The following is a 16,082-nucleotide window of genomic DNA, read 5'->3' as shown; positions in this document are numbered from 1 at the left end:
TGACTTTTTCTTATAACTGCAAGGGTATGCGAACTTCACCCAGAACTTCGAGATCTCACTGCCAGGAGATGAATAAACTTTTTACACTCCTGGCGATGACACTATATTTATATTAAAGTTGATGAACATATAAATCAACTATATAAATAAATATCTGTCAGAGGTAGGGGTCCCTTCGCAGCATCGCGAGTTGATTTATCCGTCTCGATTTGGCTTTCATTTGGGTTCTCGCGATTGTCGCAATTGCTTGTGTTGCCCATTCGAAAGTGCACGAAAGAATGAATCCTGAACACTGTTGTACTCTGAACACTTCTATCGTGTCCTTGTCAGTCTGTTGCACCAACATTTGCGCCACACTCGGCTAAGGTTAGTTTCCAACTAGCCACGCTCTTTAAACCCTTAAACGGTCTTAGAATGTGACTCTTCTTTCTCTCAACTTTTTATTTCTATTGACAGGGCTCTGTTACATTGATTTTATTTTACATTACATATTAATATTATTAATTTTCTCGACACAGCTATCCTGACTATCACACGTCCTCGTGTGCATGGCTTGGCACTCCTTCTGGAGTCATGAAAACTGTTTTCTCGATGGAAAGTAAATGAAGGTGAATTGGTATCTGAGAAAATCCGCTGGCCATGTCCAATCTGCTAAAGTCTTTAGTACCACTTAATCTATCTATATGATCTGATATTAATGGCAATGGATATTTATCAGACACCTTATTCGCATTTAATTCGCGAAAATCAATGCACCGTCTATTACTGCCATCTTTCTTTTTAATTAAAAGCAAAGGACTAGAAGAATGGAGAAGTACTTGGGCGGATAACATTGCTGTCAATAATTTGTTGAATTTTTTCCCTTAATATTAGTTTTTCTTCTAAACTTATCTGTACGGACGTCTTTAATTAGACGAATTTCTAACTCTCCTGTAGTTATACGCCGGTGTGGCATGCCAGTTATGAAACTGCCTGAAAATTCATTTAAAATATTTCTAAACATTAACTTATCATTATTAGCTAGTTTCACATTACTTTAACCAGATTTTCTAAGATGCTTATTGAGGTTTCATTACTCACTACATTGACAATTTGATTCATATACATTGTGAATTTGTTTGCATATCATTTTTCTTGACCAATTTTAATATCGTACTTATGGTAATTATCCTCATCAAGAAAAAGGACTTCTACATTAGATTCGGAAATATTTACAATTGTCAATATATGTAAGTTACTTTTTACAATGTCATCAACTATTCCTCTTAGAACTACCGCATTAAAAATTCATTTTCCAGACAGCTTGTTTCAGAGTTTTTCTTTCACAAAAGAGCATTCCGCACTCGAATTGAAGAAGAAGATAAAACTCTCATCCATTTGCGTCATGATAGTAGTTGGCTTTAACTCTGGACTCATGTCGACTCGCTTCTCGTTTTTGTATTTGTGCGTCGAAGTCGTTCCCTTTGTACATCCAGATGCAATATGACCAGGATTGCCATACTTGAAGCTAGTAACTCCTGACCCCTCTCGTCCAGTCAAAGGTTTGCCAGTATGATAAATTGGGTTTGCGTCGTTTCTATCTTCTCCCTTCTTCTTGCGGCATTCAAACGCTTTTCCACCTAGCCACGCTCTTGAAATGCAGTACCCCATTAAAATTAGATTTTTCTCTGACAATGATAATTTTAATGACAATTGTGGATACCGTTTAAATTGTTTTCCCGATTTCAAATAAAATTAAATTCCTGGCTTTTTTATTAGAAGGTATGATTTATAGTGATGGTAAGTTATCCAATAGTTATATAGGTATGGACCAATAAAATCATTTCAATGTCCACTGAAAAAATCTTTACAAATATAAGCGTTTTCAGTGTTAAAAAGGGCGTAGCGCTGCCATCCTTCTAGCTTATATAATTTCCGAGATGTCAGTAGAAGGGATTAACATTAATATTATAATTATCATATTACGTCGCAAGGCCAGAAATACCCTAGAAATTTTCTAATCTTACATAACTGATTTTAAAGATAAATGTTGCCTAAATGTTATTCTGTGCTCCAAAATTCCCATCTTCCAACTTCTCACTCTCCAAAACTCCTCTTGTCATATCGTTGTTCTGTGCGGTTACATAACGCGTTCTATATTTAATCGTATATCAATGTCGACTGGTCGGCATAGCTTTCTGCTCGTGACGTTTTTTATCATTTGCCATTATTTCCAGTATTTTCTTGTGATATTCGATAGCCCCTATCTTCCAGAGGCAATCGCCCAGCCTTCAATCGAGGGGCTCTTTTCCCTAGACAATGGTAAATTCACAAATTTGTTTCTGTCTTTACGGTCAATTTCTACTTGTCTTTCCTTTCTTTTCCCTTTCAACTCTTACTAGACTATGCCCTTGGTTGATCGTAAGATTAGGAACTATGCCTATAATCTTCGGTACCACGACGCTACTCTCTGCCGGAGATCTTTGAAGGCCAAAGGTGGTTCCAGTTCAAAACTGGCGGCTACTTTTCCGTATCTATCTTATTTCTTAGCAAGCAATTTTTGGGTTCTTGGGCTACTAACTCTGCTTGACTGGCCTGGTCTCCTGCTCTGCTCTTGGCAGTGCTAGCTGCGAGGCTCTATGTATTGTGATATCTGGCTCTTAAGGTCGTGGACAACCGCCGTTCTGTACCTGACTAGCTAAACCTCTGTGCTTCTTTTGCCCCTTCAATTATTCGCTCTCAATAGATGGTAGTGTGGTTCTCTGTCACTTGGGGTTTCGGTTAGTGGCTATTTTGACAACGGCTCTTTAACCAAACATTTAACCACCGCTTTTGCGGTGTGGTATTGCTTATAACAATTTAAATGATTTCATGAAAACAGAGTATGGAATCAAAAAAAAAAAAAAGTTTAATGCTCAGACAGTTTACAAATAAAAAGCCAAGCTTTTAATAAATTCAATAAAAATTATAATTTCAGAGGAACTTGAAATCGATGCGCGCAAAAAGAACTTATTTTGTAAAGCTCTTTGCAAAATCATACGGTGTGTTTGTGCATTTCAGCTGATTATCAGCTGATCGCAGACCTTTAAAAAGCTTCGATAAGTCTAATCAAAGCACTATTATCCACTTGTGAAAAAATCTCTGCGATTTTTTAAATATGAAATTTTTAATTTAATGCCGCTAGCGAGACCAAATCGCTCACTGTGCTAAGGGTAAAAATTTAGCTCCACAAGCTTATTTATTATTTTTGGAAATATACAAGATTGTTATCATACAGGTGAAATATTCATAAACATGGTACTATCATAAAAAGTACACATACGCACAATTGAGCGGCTAACTGGAAAAAAAGTAACAGTTGTCAGAGAGAGCAGGGAGGAAGATAACAAGAACGATTTCCAAAGACAAAACTGGTATAATTACGAACTATGAGTGGAACATCAAACGAATGAACTGTTAATTTTCAAATTGATCGAAAAAATCTGTTGAAAGCCTTTCAGGATCAACAAAGGCATTGAAACCTGCGAAGGACGCAATGGAACCCGAGGATCGGCAATGTACGAGTAGCTTGTGCCAAGCCCCACCTGTCAAGAGTGGCAAAATAATTTGCGGTCAAACTAGCACAGACATACGATGGCCAATATCAAGTTGCCCATTTTGCATCGTTTTGTTTTCCCAAATTGGACATTGATGTTACAAGCAATGCTTGTTACGCGCGGAGGCCTATTGCCACGTGGGCGTAAAAATTAAACGAATCACGATAATTAAAATACGTGCTTTAAAGACATAAATAATAATACTAACAAGTTGCTAGTTGGATAATATTAATGATTTTAAAAAAGCTAATGAGTCTAATAAGAATGCATTACAAAGTACTCTAAGGTTCATGCATGTCAAATTTGGACCTACAATTTGTACCCCGTATTGGGGACTCTTAAAATTAATTATTAAAAAATTTGGACAACCTTTTTATAAATACAGGCACACCCTGGCTTTATTCAGCATCGTAATAATCTGAAATTTAACTTTGGGATCCATATAGACCCCAACATCCGTTTTCGTGTCCAGCTCAGAACCGCTAAGAGTATAATAGGTATAAGTGTACTAGCTTACAATAAATAAGGATAACACTTTATATTTAAAGCCTTTTAAGTTTAATTTATAATCATTGCACCAAGTTTAAAATCCTACAAAAAATTAGATTTTAAAGCAAGGCTCTGTGCGTGCTCATTATATGTTGTCACAGCTTAATATCATCAGCGAACATAAGTACACTTGACTTTGCTAGAACTATAAAAGGATCATAAATCAATAATGTTAAAAGAAGCGTACCTCGGTGACTTCCTTGTGGCACACTTAAAGTGTTTCCGATTAGGGATTTAAGTAAGTTGATCCACTTAAAAATAACACACAGGAATCACAATTGCTCCAATTTCAGAATTTAAAGCAAATAATTTTTTAAATCAAATGCTTTACTGAAGTCAGTGTAAACCACGCCAGTCTGAATACTTTTTTTAAATCACTGTGGACGGCAGTCCACGTAATGACGAAGCGCACCGGGAGGGTGTGCGAAGGCAACTACTATATTAACACGAAGAAATACAAATCTACAGTAATCGGCCGATTGTTTCCAGTGATAAATCAATCGAAAAGTATTGCAAAAACTAAAAGAATTGCATACCAAGACTTAAAATAAGCAATTGGTATGGGTGAAAAAGTAGTGAATGTGTAAAAGTTAAAATTTGGAAAATGTTATATGTTAGGGCCGGTAGGGATAATTAGTCCGGCTATCCACCTAGTGGTATTCTCAATCAAAATACCCGTCGAATGGCACCTCAACTGCCGGATACTCCGTTCAAAAGTCATACGCAAAACATAATTTTCGATGTCCTCTCAAAACGGTCAATATTATTATCTTTACAATTTTCGTAAAAACTAACTAATTTTTGCAAAAAACAGCTATAGTTAGCTAAATTTTGTATACCCATAACCTGGGAAGTATGTACTGAAGCTATAGGCTTGATCTATATGTCGTTATTTCGAAATACTATGTCCGCCTTGTAAACACGATTTGTCTAAATACCACCGTGTAAAAATCATGTACCAAAGTTTTTTTATTTCGATTTTTGTCAGCCTTTTTTCTGATTCCCCATAAACGGCTTAAACAAAAAAAATTAAATTAAAATTAAATGTTAAGGAGTGTTTGGCCTTAAGGTTTCGCATTGGTATACTAAACATTATTGGAAAAATAGCCGTTTTAACGTTAATATCATACACTACCTGGTCATTGACCTTTTTTGTCCGAATCCAAACTCTTTTTTTCCGTCAGTCACTTCCCTACAAGAATTTTCTATCGCGGAAGACTGTTCTAAGTGACTTCTAGAAGATGAAAACTTTCGTCCGCGATATCGCATTTGGATCGCGGAAGTCACTCCCGTCGGAAGTGCCGGCGGTACTTCTCGGAGTCACTTCGGCGACACTTCGGGAAGTCACTTCGGCGACTCTTGTTGAAGTGTCTTCTGGAAGTTACTTAAAAGTGACATAACTGATGCTTGTAGAAGATACCAAAAGGGCCTTTCCCCATTGGAAATCTTGAATAAAAAACTTGTTTTAACATGTTCGGCAATATTTTGAATTTATTTTCTATAAGGTCTTTGAGCGCTTATAGACACGGTCCTTGGCATGTCGGAAATGCTGCTTAATAATTTCATTTATGTCAAGCTCCGTTCCCATGAGAAATTTAATAATAACCATTTCTAAAACATAATCAAAATTTTATTTTGTATTTAAAATAAAAATAAATTTGGAGAAATTACCTTTTATAATTAGGTGGAAAATCTTTGAATGCTTATTTCACTGCAATCGAGCCGGGTAATGTGAAAATATCTTAAAGAAATCGTAAAAAAAATAATAAAAAAAATAAAGCAATACACAAATTTTATAGAAAACTAGACTGATCACAAGCAAATTGAGAAGTAAACTAACGCTCGGTCGTAAAACAACAGCTTAGGTAAAAGGGGAGCGGAATTTTCAGAAATAAAGGGTAATTTATGTCCAGCTCCGTTCACATGAGAAATTTAATAATATCCATTTCTAATTTCCATTTTTATATTTAAAATTAAAATAAAATAGGAGGATTACCTTTTATAATTAGGTGAAGAATCTTTGAATGCTTACTTCTCTGCAACCGAGCCAGGTAATGTGAAAATATCTTGAAGTAATCGTACGGCTACACTTAAATTCGCGCTCTTCGTTGGGTTGGACATTTTAATGTGTTATACAATTTAAAAAATTCCGAAAAACAAAGCAACACAAAACTGACTGATCACAAGCAATTTGCGAAATAAACTGACGCTCGGTCGAAAAACAACAGCGTAGGTAAAAAGGGAAATGAATTTTCACAATAAATGGGTAACGGCAATTATCGTGTCCTCTTCTTTTCCAATAACTTTGTTTTTGTATCATTTATCTATCGTCCAGAAGTGACTTGGAAGTTACTTCAACGCGATATATATATATATATATTGTCTTTATAAAATGTGTACTATCGTCTTTCTATTTTCCAGAAGTGACTTAGAAGTGACTTCTGGGCGATAAGCGATAGAATTATCGCCTTTTTGCTTGTTGGGTTTTAACAACTATTGTCTGTGGGCGTGTTTTAGCTTGTCTTCGATAAAAAAATGGATCAAAGAATTTGTATCAAATTTGGTGTGAAAAACAATCTAAAGTGCGCGGACGCATTCAAAATGTTGACTGTTGCATACGGTGAAGCTACTTTGGACAAAAGCAACGTTTATCTGGGTACAAACTCAGGGGGCCAGACGATACACGCCAAGTTCGGTCGAATAGGAGGTTTTGCTGAAAGTTTTTTTCGATTGCAGGGGGGTGATGCATTATGAGTTCTTACCGCAGAGTAGAGCGGTCAATAAGGAATATTACCCTCAAGTAATGCGCAGTTTGCGAGATGCAATCAGTTAGAAAAGCCTGGATTTGTAAAAGATCAAAAATAGGCTTTTGCAATATGATAATGCCCCTGCCCATACATCGTTACTTGTGCGCAAATTTTTGTCCAAAAAAAAATTTGACTTTTTTGGTTCCCGAAACTGAAGAGGCCAATGAAAGGACGACGCTACTCCACGATTGAGAAGAAGAAGGAGCTGAAGAAAGTCACATTAAATGATTTTTCAAAATGCTTTGAGGATTGGAAGAAAGGTTATCACAAGTATATAATGTCTGATGGGAATTACTTTGATGGGGACAAAATAGATATTCATATACAAATAAATATTTCTTGAAAAAACATGAAATTTGCGATACTATTTGAACAAACCTCGGACAGCTAGTTTAATAGGGCATTTACGATCTGTCAGTTTTTGCAATATTTTGCGATACATGTATAACTTGTAACAATTGGAAGATTACAGTAGATTTTCATTTCAATTAAAGACTTAAAATATAGTAGGTTTTAAAAGCGCAATGGTAAATACAATTTTGGCTTTTGGATATATGGATTATGTACTTTTAAGAATTCCTTTTTATAATAACAAATGTATGTCCAGAGTTATTTTATTTTTAAATCTCCTTATACAAAATAAAAATAGGTCCCGTCCGTTCTTACCCTTTGCTTCCTGAACTGACTTTTAAATGTTAGTTTGCGACTTTCTACCTTAATCTGGCACACTGTTAGTCGACTCCCCCTAAAAAGTTTAGCAGTGCTCTACAAACAGAACTCACTCAGCTGGAGTCTATTGCTATCTTGGTCTGCCATGCTTTCCACTCAATGCTATACTCTTTGTTTTTTATTTAAATGCATGTCATTGATACCATAAAATTAAGAATTGCCAACAAAAAGCAGGAAATAAGCAGTTGTAAAAGGCAGATTAAAGCTTTTTTGATATATTCTTGATCAGGATCACTAGCCTCACACTGAGAAAGAAGATAAATAAAAATCATTAGAGGACCGAGAAAATATTTTTGCGGAACTTCTTGTTTTACAAGTAACGTGATCAAGGACTTAAAAGAAATAACTTGGGATTGGCGCTTATTGGCGAAAATTTATTTTAGAAAGAACAAATCTAGTAAGTTACTCGGCATCAGATTTTTAATATTTTTGACAAATACATATGGGATTGGTAAGTCTTTCGGAGGCTTTCATTGGTTTGTCATAAAAGCGGTATTAAAACGAAGTAGAGAAATATTGATTTCAAGGTTTTTTGCATTTAATTTAATATTTAGAGTAGAGTCTAGAAATCTCATTGTTTTACTTTGATGAAACTTAAAATAATATCCCAAATGGACACAGCCCCAAAAAATAATTCCAGTTGGAAAAAAGTTCAGTAAATGTATGTACTAATAAAAGTGTGAAAATTATATTACAACCGTTATATAACATACGTTAAGGGCCAAACATATTATAAAAAACAATATAAGACTTCTAATCAAATGCTTACATAAAGGGTAAGGAAATCTCTTATTAATAAAATATATTTTCTTTTAACTGTAATATCCATAAATAATATAAAAATTTGTTGCTGAATTATATGATAGATTTTAAAAATACATTATACTTACATTTCAAGTTTATTGGATATAATCAAGCAATGGAAACGCAGAGCGACAATTATTGCTAAATGATTATAAGAAAACAAGAAAGGAAGTTAACTTCGCAAGCCGATGTTTGTATACCCTCGAAGTTATAAGAAATAATCAACCTTAGTAACACCATGTGTAATTTTTAAGAATTGTTGCTGACTTCAGTGATATTAAACAAAAAAATTATTTCATTCTTTTTTTAAGACCATTTTTTCGATTTTTATTCAATTGAATTCGAAATTCTTAAAAATTAAAAAGATGTTATTTCCAAGCTTAGAAGGTTATTTTCGAAAAAAATACCAAAGATATCATTTTTTCATATTTTCTGACTAATTTTCTGATTGTTTCTAAGGCAGCTTTATGATATAGTCGTCCGATTTTGATAAAATTTAATTCGAAATTCAGAACTAATGAAAAATTGTTATTTCCAAGCTAAGAAGGTTATACGTCAAATAGCACCAAAGCTATAATATTTTTCATATTACTTTCCCACCAATTTTCCGTTCGTTCCTAAAACAGATCGTCGTCCGATTTTGATAAAATTTATCTCGAAATTCAGAACTATTTAAAAATGTTATTCTCAAGCTTATAAAGTTATTTGCTAAAAAACATCAAAGATCAAACATCATATAGCTGATATAGGAACGATCGGATAATTGGTGGAAAATATTATGAAACGAATTATAGCTTTGTGGATTCTTGACATATTATCTTATAATATTGGGAACATAAATTTTTATATTATTAAGAATTTCGAATTCAATTTGATAAAATATTGATTATTTTTTATAACTGCAAGGGGAAACAATCTTCGGCTTGCCGAAGTTAACTTCCTTTCTTGTTTTTTCTTATTATTTTACCACTCATTTTCCTATCGTTCTGATTTTGATAAAATTTAAATGGAAATTCAGAACTAATTAAAAAACTTTTTTTTCCAAGCTTAGAAAGTTATTTGTTGAAAAACACTGGAAATATACTTTTTTTTAAATTTTTCCTCGATAGTTCCTATGGGAGCTATAAGATATAGTTGTTCAATACGGCTGGTTCAGACCTATATACCACATACAATAGAAACTTTTGAGAGACAAGTTTGCGACAGACGAACAGATGGACATGGCTAGATCAACTCGTCTAGTGACGCTGATCAAGAATATATATACTTTAGGGGGTTGGAAACGTTTCCTTCACAGCGTTGCAAGCTTCTTACTGAAATCATTATATCTTCTGCAAGGGTATAAAAATATGAAATGAAATGGTATTTTAAAAGATGTGAAAAAAGACTTTTTTTATAAAAATGTGTACAAAATGGCGATCTTAAGAGTATTTATTCATAAGGTATTACAAAAAATTGGATTAAAAAATTAATTACATATAAAAGTGCTAAAAATATAAACACAAAAAGAAATATTTCTTTAAAATCAACTCTTTTTTTGGTACAGTTAAATTTTTTCTTAATTTTTTTCACCTTCTATTTGCCATTGCACACTGTGCTAGCCAATCCGATTTTTGGCTAAAAAATTTTTTTTAAGAAAATGACCAGACCGAGTATAGAGTACTTTTTCAAATACATTAAACTAATTTATCGTTAAGTTTCAACAAATTTAGACGTGTAGTTTTCTATTACCGTATTTTCAAAGTAAACATCTATCAAATATTGATAGAAGAAAACAGAAATCTAGAAGTCAAAGATGCTGATGTAGCTGTTCGACTTCCTCACAAATTTTTTAGAAGTCATTATTTTTAAAAAATAAAAAATATTAAATAGCTCGTCTTACTCGTTTCCTAAATGAAATTGTTTTCTTCTTTTTTGTGTTTTTTTTTTTTAAGGAAATGAGTACTTTGCATTTCGAGTGCTTTTGAGTGCCATCACCAAATGGAGTCATTACATCAAAAAGTAATTCTTTGATTAATTTACTAAAATCGCTCATCGCTGACTCAATGCGATTGTGCCTTAGTTTACATTAATTTTTGTTTTAATGCCCTGCATTTCTCGTATTTCCTTTGAATAAGAACTTAAAAATATTATACAAATATAAATGTAGCATTCTTTTACGAATTTCCGATAGTTTCTATGGCTATGATATAGTAGTCCTATTTTGTTAAAATTCGATTCAATACCAATTAAAAAAAGTTATTTCCAAGCGTAGAAGATTATATGATAAAAAACACCGATGATATAAATTTTATACCCTTGCAGAATGTATAATTTTTTGAGTCAGAAGTTTGCATCGCAGTGAAGGAGATTATAGCCTTGGTTCTTTTTGACATTATCTTATAATATTGGGAATATAATTTTATATATTTTTAAGAATTTCGAATTCAGTTTAATAAAAATCTGACTACTCTAAAATATATATATCAAAAAATGGTCTGAAAAAAAGAATGAAAGAATTCTTTTTTAATATCACTGAAGTCAGCAACAATTCTTAAAAATTTCACATGGTGATACTAAAGTTGATTATTTCTTATAACTGTAAGGGTATACAAACTTCGGCTTGCCGAAGTTAACTTCCTTTCTTGTTTTTAAATAAAAAACAGGAATGTACGAAAAGTGTAATTTTGGCTTGGATTATCTACACCATATAGAATTTCAATAAATTTGGAAAGTTCAATCTTTTAAAAGAAAAACGCAAAAAAGCAGTATCCAAACTAACATCTTACTATCCTAGGAAAGAAATTATTGATTTTTGGCCAAAAAATGTACTTTCTGGATCAGTGTGCATTGTAAGATTTCAACTTTTTATGAAAGTTAAAAAATATATAAAATATATAAAATATATATTTGTTCTGTCTTCTTTTTTTAAAGAAGAGTAAAAAGTGTTCATAAATTTTTCTGTTAAGGAAGCTTCTGAAGAGTTCATATTGGTTTTAGTCAAATTTGCTCAGTTATTAGAGCTACTTCATAACATTCCTTCGCTGAAAAAATCGAGAGATTCGGTTGCGTGTAAACCCAACGTATGTTACTCGCAACAGTCTCATTGATCTTTGCTAATTCTGCTATCCGTCGCCGCTTCGTTCTTTCAGTGCACTCTGCTAGACTTTTTTGGGACGTCTTTGGTGACAGCCATAGTAGCAAATTACATAATTATTTTTTCTTTAAGAATTTCACTCTTTCTTTTTTTTTGACTTTTAACACAGTCCATTTCTACCACCATTTCACCAATTAACTTCAACTGCGATCTGTCTCTAATTTCTACCAATAAAAAAAAACTCTCCGACAAACATACATAAGCGCCGTCCTGTTGATTAGATGCGGGACTTTCACCCTCAGTCTGCCCTAGACGTCTCCAATATTTTTCTCTCTCTATCCCCAAACTCTCTTTCTCTATTCCCTCAATCTTCAAATTCTCGCTTCCATATCTCATTCTTTAAAATCTTTTCGTCATGGCGTTACTAAGCTCTAATTTGCCGCGTATCAAGAAGCCAGTAGACTCTCCACATTCCCCCCTTTCTAGAAAAACAAAAAACTCGTTCCTCCTCTCCAGATTTAGTATTTGTGTATTCAATAGCTTTTAAATACTTGCTAGGCTCCGGATGACTCCCTTAACTATACTCTTCAACAAATTCTGCTGGTTCTGATAAACAGATTTTCTCAATGGAGAGAACTAGTGCCTTTGCGAGAGCCGAGTCTATTAACAGGCGTTTAAAGAACGTATAATAGCAAGGTATGGGGTCCCAAAGGTGGTCATGACGAACAACAAAGTGAATGTCCCGACCAGCATTTTTAAAAGTTTTTTGGGCGATATGGGTATAAGTCAGAAGTTCACCGGAAACTACACACCTCAAGAAATTCCGACAGAGTAATCAAATAGAACGTTTATTATATCGCAGTTCTCAGGGAAAGATCAGAGAAATGCAATGCTGACACGAAAGACATCCGGATTCAGCGTCGGAGGATGCACAGAAGAAGGAAAGCAACGCAAGTCAGACAGACCAGACACACACCTAAGCATCCGGAGATTCAATATGTAGAGCTCTAATTGTTTCACGTGGCCAATTCAGATGTTCACAGTATACAGCTGGTCAAACAAGATTAAAAACATCAACATTTAACAGGAAACTAACTAGGAAGAACCCGGAATAAAAACTTAATTAATGTGGGTCCAGCCAAAATGTAACTCACTACATGCAGACAAGCCCTGTTGCACCTAAGGCCTAAAAAAACAGGTAAAACTGTATTCAAAACCACTGGGGGCAACCAATGACATATTTTGGTCGGAGGTTCAAACAAATAAACAAGAATAAAGGAACGAAAACCGCTGCAGTATCAATAGCCCCAATATTCCATTAGGGACAGATTCTTCAATGCATGCGCAGAGGGAAATAATGGTAACTTTATCGAGAACCGCCGCCGTGGAACTTAGGATAGAGCTGTGAGCATCGAGGGTGCATCAAGGGAGCATCTAATCTGTAGGACAGTCGCCATTTATCTTATTTCGTAGGACACACAATCTAAAAAGCTAGTTGCACGAAACTCATAGCGACCAGTCCAATATATTAACCGAAAAGCTGTTTCGGTAAATATATACCTTAATAAATTGAGGTATATACATTTTTTTTAGATCTTGCCTCGCTGCTGCAGCAATTTTAACATACATAGTGGTCACGTTTACTATGTGAATTTTAACATACCACTGAATTTTAACTATACCGGTCACGTTGACTATGTGAATTTTAACATACTTAGTGGTAATAGAATTCCCGGTCACATTGACTATGTCAATTTTAACATACTTAGTGGTATGTCAATTTTAACATACTTAGTGGTATGTTAAAATTCACATAGTTAACGTGACCGGGAATCCTATTACCACTAAGTATGTTAAAATTCACATAGCCAACGTGACCGGTATAGTTAAAATTCAGTGGTATGTTGAAATTCACATAGTCAACGTGACCGGGAATTCTATTAGATGATTAATACCTGATGGTTCACTGATGCCTCACTGAAGTCCGAAAAAATTATATAATGCCTGAAATAAATTTCAGTAGATTCGTAGACCATGTCTGTCCGTCCAGCGTCCGTATGAACACTGAGATCTTGGTAACTATGAAAACAAAAAGATTCGTACTCGTCATGCAGATTCCTGGGCCTCTCACGCAGCGCAAGTTTGTTTCAGCGTCCATTCTAACGCCCACAATCCGCGAAAATCTGTAGCGCCTACAGTTTTTATGATAGAAACTTCTAACTTTTAGAAAATTTTAACTGAAATGTATTTGTCTCATCAATACCTATCGACTGACTAAAAAAAGTGCCACGCCCACTCTAACGTCCACAAATGGCTAAAACTCAAATCTGTATGCCGCCCACAAACCGTATACTAAAAAAGACAAAAATAAAATAAAATATCGCTTTTCTGCTTATATATCTTCATTATCCTTTTGCTCCCTTAAGCTGAGTAACGGGTATCTGATAGTCGAGGCACTACTATACGACTATAGCGTTCTTCTTTGTTTTGCATTTAGCTAATTGGAAAGTTCAAGCTTTTACGAGAAAATGCAAAAAACTGAATTCTTCTACTATCCTAGAAAAGTAATTACAGATTTTTGGCCAAAAAATTAACTTTCCAGCCAACTGTTCAGTGTATTTTCTAAACGATAACGCCCCAAACACATAATTCTGTGGTACACAAAATAAATACAACTAAAGTTAATAAACAACATTTTTTGGTGCAAAGATTAAAAAGGAAACGTAATGTTAACGAAACACAATTTTTTTTGAGTTCTTCAGTTTCGCCCCGAATCACGTTACCATATAAATCTTCAAATAAACATTTTTTGAAGTATTTTTTGTTCACCTTTTTAATTTGAAAGATTTCAGATTTATAGTTTAGTGCATACCTGTTCTTAAAGAATTGCTTATATTTACTAATACGATGGTGGTTTATTGTTATTTTTATTAATTATTATATTTATTAAATAATATATTATTATATTATATTAAAGATATGTACTATCCACTCTTCTTTTCCACGCCCCATTAATTCTTTAAGGGTTCTATTTAAACGTTCAACTATAGATGAATTAAGGGTACTGAGGGTTTAAAATTGATTTATCATATAACTTTTAATTCAAGCCATACGTTTCGAAATAAAGAATTCAGTACCATCCTCAGCTTGCAGGTTTTTTAGTTCTCCAAGAGCCGATTTTAGAATTTTTTCATGGCTTGAGATAACACCCTACCCTTCCTACTAAATCTACTTGCCATAGATTTATACTCTCATGTATCCTTTTTTTCTAATCACTAGCCTTCGTTTAAAGTTTTTTCATAGTCCGTACTCATTTACAATTTCTCGCTTAATCATACTCTTCCAATAGACTGAAACATTTTACCTTCTTTTATTTATTTAATTTAATTTTTTTTTTTTTTTGTTAATGATATTTAATCTTTTCTAGAGTTTTGGCCAGGGCTGTCTGCCCTCTGATTATACAATTCAATTTTATTTTCTAAACTTGAAACTTTTGTTGGCCGACGAATAATATTTTTAGAAATCATTAATCTTCTTCAAATCTTAAATCTTCTGTCAACTTTCCGTTGATCTCAGCTGTATTTTGTTTCGTTGCTAGAATATCATTATCTAAAGGTTAAGTTCCGTTTTTGATATTTTTATAGCGAGCATTTGGATTACCTTTCTCTTTGATGAATAGACTCGGTAGACTTAAAACGTCTTTTCGAATTTTCTGACCTTTTCTTTTCAAAATAAAAATGTCCAAACTTGTCGACAGTCATGATATTTATAAAAGTAAATCATGTTTGGATTTCCTTTTTAAGCCCATTTAAAGTAACTCCTCTAATATTGAAAAATTCCAATATTGTGGCTTGAGTTATCCGCTATTTTTAATGCCACCAACATTTTCAATCGTTCGACATTTACATCATTCCAGTATACATAGTTTGGTTTTGATTTCTAAAGATTTGTGTAAGCAAAACTGGTTTTTGAGCGAAGAGGAGTAAACTTGCAAGACTGAAATCGTTGTCTATGAATAATAATAATATGGCTATAATTGTATGTAGGCTTAATCTCAACAACCGAATCAAGGGTACACGACCTTGATTCGGTTGTTGAGATTAACCCTACTTTATTCATTTAAAATATAATTTTATTTATATATTTTCTTATCTTGATCTTTATAGTTTTCAGGTTAACTAAGAAAAATTAGATCATAATTATGACTAGTGTAATTATCTGCTAGCTCTGCATCCACACCTTTATCAGCCAATCATGTATACATTGGTAAAGAGTTCGATGTAGTAATCATAATCATTGGAATTGGTAGATTTATATTTTGATTAGACTTTCTCATTAGTGGTCAGTAACAAATGCTCAACTCTCGCTAATCATCGTAGTTATTATACCCGTTACTTTTAGAGTAAAACGGTATACTTGATTCGTCCGAAAGTATGTTACAGGTAGAAGGAAGCGTTTTCGGATCCATAAAGTATATATATTCTTGATCAGGATCACTAGCCTAGTCAATCTAGCCATGTCCGTCTGTCGTCTGTCTGTCTG

General features: G+C 33.7%; 1 protein-coding gene across 31 annotated transcripts in view; it reads right to left on the bottom strand.

The window, feature by feature from the left end:
• The window catches only part of LOC108035858 (scavenger receptor class B member 1), a 330,380-nt gene that overhangs the window by 57,091 nt on the left and 257,207 nt on the right, over window positions 1–16,082 (bottom strand). The window lies entirely within an intron of this gene.

Source organism: Drosophila biarmipes, unplaced genomic scaffold, assembly GCF_025231255.1.
Source record: "Drosophila biarmipes strain raj3 unplaced genomic scaffold, RU_DBia_V1.1 ptg000019l, whole genome shotgun sequence".
Lineage (NCBI taxonomy): Eukaryota > Metazoa > Arthropoda > Insecta > Diptera > Drosophilidae > Drosophila > Drosophila biarmipes.
This window is presented reverse-complemented; position numbering and strand designations above follow the sequence as displayed.